General features: G+C 39.7%; 1 protein-coding gene across 4 annotated transcripts in view; it reads left to right on the forward strand.

Annotated features, from left to right (window-relative positions):
- The window catches only part of LOC135093363 (monocarboxylate transporter 13-like), a 35,130-nt gene that overhangs the window by 8,555 nt on the left and 21,575 nt on the right, over positions 1 to 5,000 (forward strand). The gene's annotated exons all lie outside the window — the stretch shown is intronic.

Consider the following 5,000-nt stretch of genomic DNA (forward strand, 5'->3'; position numbering starts at 1 on the left):
TAAGAGGAAGAAGAGGAAGAAAAGAGGAGGAGAAAGAGGAGGAGGAAGAAGAGGAGGAGCAGGAGGAAGAGAAGGAGGCGGAGGAGGAAGAGGAGGTTATTGTTGTTTGTTCCTCCTCCTTCTCCTCCTCCTCTTTCTCCTCCTCTTTTCTTCCTCTTCTTCCTCTTATTTTTCTTCTTCCTTCTCCTCTTCCTCCTCTTCCTTCTCTTCTTTTCGTTATCTCTCTCTCTCTCTCTCTCTCTCTCTCTCTCTCTCTCTCTCTCTCTCTCTCTCTCTCTCTCTCTCTCTCTCTCTAGCAATCCCTGTAATGTCAATAAGGTCTATATAAACACGTAAATTTGTAAGATTTTCGACCCTACTGTTTGTAAACAAGGGAGATAAAAGAGAACTGCGGCTGTCTTGCATTAGAGAAAACGCAGAATTTTAACGTAAACTAAAAAAATAATTGAATTAATCTTCCAATACTATTTTAGACAGTTTTTAGGACAGTGTAAGAGTCTCTTCTATTTTATCAATTATTTTGTGTTGTTTTGTACTATTGATTATCAGTTTTTAGTGCAAGAAAGTTAAAGAAAAGAGGAAAAAAATACTTTATATAGGTAAAGACAATATGGTCGCTATTAACATGCATGTTTGGAAGACTTTCGACCCTATGATTTCCAAGGAGTGGGCGGCGGCCATCTTGATGTGAAAAATTAAATGGAGAGGGAGAATGCGAATAAAAAAAATAATAAAAAGAAAAAAAAAACGTGAATATGACATAATTATTGGTACTACAAGAAAAAAGAGAGGACAATATTTGCTTCATCTCTGCCTCGCCATTTCCAGCACTAAACACAGACTGCAAAACATGAAGGTGTGTGTAAGTTAAGCATACTCGATCTTCCCTTCTGAAAACAGGGACGATCTACCACAACTCAGCCAAACCGTCTCTCCTGAAGAAGTACGTACAGTCAGCGAACCCCGATCTTGCGTTGGGGCGGCACAGGCTACCCGGAGAGCGCGTTTCACCTAAGGCCTCCCAACAAGCATGAAAAAAGGGGTGGGAGAAACTGACTTTGTGGCATCTCAAGTGCATCTTTTCTGCTCACTCAACAACGACACTGGTAATAATACTGGTCATTGTTGTTATGGGCGTGAGTAAGGAGAGATGCACTTAAGATGCCAATAAGTCAATTTGCCCCTGCTAATTTTTTATGCTTCCGGGAAGACCTTGAGTAAAACGCGCTCCCCGAGTGACCTTTGCAGCCCCGACGCAAGACCGGCGTTCGCTGACTTGTATATAATGGTGAATGTTCAAACAATGCTCCTAAATAAAATTCATACACATCAACTGCCGTCGCTCTCTTAACCTGTTCACTGTGACTCGAGACAATTGACACCATCAGAAGCAATAGGTGAAATCTTTATAAGCATCTACAATTAAGCGCTTTGTTCTACTATCACAACTGTTTTCAAAGGCCGCAGAGATGATTAGCCGGCTTCTCATGGGTGTTTATCCTACTGATGATGTAGAATCCTTATTCATCTATTACAGGAATCACGGAAACATTATTACACTGCCAGTCATGTCCTTGAAAGCCTGCTGAAAGTGATACAAATAAGGCACAAAAGTAATTTACTATCTATGATATGGTGTGTGTGTGTGTATATATATATATATATATATATATATATATATATATATATATATATATATATATATATATATATATATATATATATATATATATATGTACATATATAATGTGTGTTGGTGAGTGTGAGGTGGCAGCGCGGATGGCGACGCGCGGCACGGCGATCAGGTGATCTTTGTTATGGTAAGATGCGTGAGTGTAGGGTGGTGATTGTGGACATAATTTCATTTCTATTCAAGTGTCCGGCAATATTCAAGTATCCGGCATGTCGGCGGTCCCTTTGATGCCGGATAAGAGGGATTTTACTGTATAACAGTATAACATTTAACCTGTCTGTTTGATCGTGTATCGTGCTTTAGACACTATAATATAAGCACTAACATCCACGTACAGGAACTTGTAGTCAACTTCCACCAGTCCCAGCAGCACAATGGAGTGGAAGCCTTTATAATTACAGTACATAGATCCACCTAAAGGAGAACACCTCACGGTACAGCCACGTGCTTGCCGTCCAGGGCACTAATGGTGAGGTGCTAATTCCAACGATATGTAAAATGTTTGGCAACCTCCTTCCATTCCTCAGGAATTATTTTGGTTATTGTGTTAAAAAAGAATACGCCAAACTTGTGTAGCCAAGCGCAAACCAGGTTTATGTCCCTTTCTCCATATTGTGTTCTCATTTTCAGGAGTAATCCTTGTGACTACCTTGTCAAACATTTCCTTGGATATCCGCAGATAATTCACAGAACTTTGTATGTCCTCCAGAGCAAGATCTTTTGTCAGATTGTCATAATGGCTAAACTCTCGTCGCCTGAGAAGCCATAGTTTGGTTTAACAAACCCTCTCCTTTTGCTTCTCCTTTCTTGCATTTCGTCGTTTGTTCACAGCCAAGTCAATTTCGATCTCCTCCAGCTCAAGGTCCAACTCTAATTCAGCGTGCCCTGAAAATATCCTAATGGAGCGCACATAAAGAGGGCCCACACAAATATAAAAAGGTTATAAGTGTCTCCTGTGTATATATTCCATCGATGTGTCGCACTGCATTCTCAGCGCACTCGTACCGGAGTGGCGTGCAGACGCAACGCTGTGGCAGCGTGTTCGCAACGCGTTCTCCATAGTCGCAGCGGATTCGCGTTGGTTGCAACACGTTCGTAGCGTGTTCGCAAAGGCATGAGAGTCGCTAAATATTCGCAACAGATTTGCTGTTCAGGAATTTGCAACCGAGTCGTGGCGGAGTCGCCATCAAAATTCACCAGTGTGGGAGTGGGACTTTTTTATTTCTTCGATCTGACAGCGGGGACGTAAACAAAGGACAACTCTTCAGTACAGTTTTTGCTGATAATTTTTGATAGAATCTGAAGCTCTTTAATTTCATAATTTTTAACTTTATTTCCTTACCACGAAGTGTTGAATAGTGATAGCTTTACTAATAAATTCGACCTCATTAATGTTTAAAAAAACATTATCCAAAATTCAAGACACCTTCAGTGCGCCTTTATATATGCTTTGTTTCCATAGGCCAGAGATTCTCTTACATAAAAAAAAAAAAAAAAATGTGATGCAGGCAGGCAAAAAACAGGCAGACGGACGTAGCACTTTAAACAATACAGGATCAGGTTTCATTTGTGCATACGGTTTGCTTTTTCAGCGGCTGACGCCGCTTCGCCATGGATCACTCCTCAGGTCAAGTTCTCAGTATTCACAACGCGAGGCAACACACAACAGTCCTACAGAGAAAGTTATTTGATCAGACCGTGAGAAGATTACACATACACTTCATAATCTTTTGCTCATATGGTTAATTACTGCTTACACTTGTGTCTCGTGCAGGGCAACTCGTTCGTCACCTCAGAGTGTGGACTGATGTTTAAAGCGTCTTCAGCTGCATACTCAGTAACTCAGTTTCAGTATCTGAATAATAAATAAACAAAACCTCAAAATCCAGTCCGACAGTAAGTACATAACAAGTAATGACCACAAAATAGCGGTGATAGTGATTGTAGCGCGCGTTGATGATGGTGATGACAGTGATATTGGTTTGATGGTGATAAGAATAATAATGGTGGTGTTAGTATAAAAAATTGTTAGAATACTCTTGAAGTTTTACATACATTTATATTGTTAAGGAAAAAAGGCTGGATTAGGTTAGGTTACGAGCAAATAGTGCATTCACACAATGTAAAGTCATCATTTTAGCTTAAAGATTTGCAGGGATTTAGGGAAGGAAGGTGTGTTATTCCCTTGAGAGCGTGATAGGGAGGAGAATGGTTAAAATAGACCAAGGCTAGCCACGTGATGAATGATGAAATACACTGTACATGGAATGAAATATATGAATGAAGAATATATATAATAATAATCGTTATGACTGATGCGACCGATACACTTGGCCTACCAACCTGTGTGTGTGTGTGTGTGTGTGTGTGTGTGTGTGTGTGTGTGATATTTCCATTAACAGACATTGAAAACTGTTACAGAGCTCAAGGCTCCTTCGTTTTACCTAAACTGGCTTGACTCAAAATGAATATTACAAGAGCCATTAATAAACAGCTAATAAAAGAGCTATATCAATCTACCAGGGATTCAAGTGCTGAGGCTAAGAATTTCGTATAACCCTATTCCCATACATATGTACCTCGTCAATTAAACACTTATAATAACAAGGTTGAAGTCTGGTGAGGCTGGTCGTAACTTTCTATCTTGTTCATGGAGAGTTAACTTGACGTACTCTTGATAACGTGGGCCACACCATTCCTCATAAGGTAGGCTGTTTGGGAATATCAGTAAAACTGCACTCATATTTAAGCGGCACTTTTCTCAGCAACAGTGAACAGACAGCAGGCGGTGCGGCAACTGTGATTTCTTCCCTGTGCTGCACAGGGAATCCATTGGACATTTGGTTTCCTTTTTGTTTTTATGAATCATAATTCATCAAACATAATCCATCCTCCTCTGTCACCTCCTTCGCTAATGTCAATCACGTATTGAAGAAAGTGTTCTGAAGGTGAATATAAATTCATAAAGTTCGTTGCTCCAATGATGTGTTTGTGGGCAGGACAATACATGTCCACGAGCAATAACACGCCCACTGTGTGATTTACAACCAGCTATAGATTTACGTTGAGGCCGGGACATTTCTTGCGTTACTCAGTCTCATGTGGTCTGCTCAGTCACTGGCGGGCTTCGCTAACTAAAGGCATGCCCCATTCCACCATTCCATTCTGCCAGTCTTTTGTTTATCTATTTATCTTATTCGATTTATTTATTTAGTTAGTTATTTTATTTATTTTTATTGTATTTACTTACTTATTTATTTATTTATTTATATTTATTTATTCATTTATTTATTTATTATTATTATTA

Source organism: Scylla paramamosain, chromosome 42 (assembly GCF_035594125.1).
Source record: "Scylla paramamosain isolate STU-SP2022 chromosome 42, ASM3559412v1, whole genome shotgun sequence".
NCBI classification, from domain to species: Eukaryota; Metazoa; Arthropoda; class Malacostraca; order Decapoda; family Portunidae; genus Scylla; species Scylla paramamosain.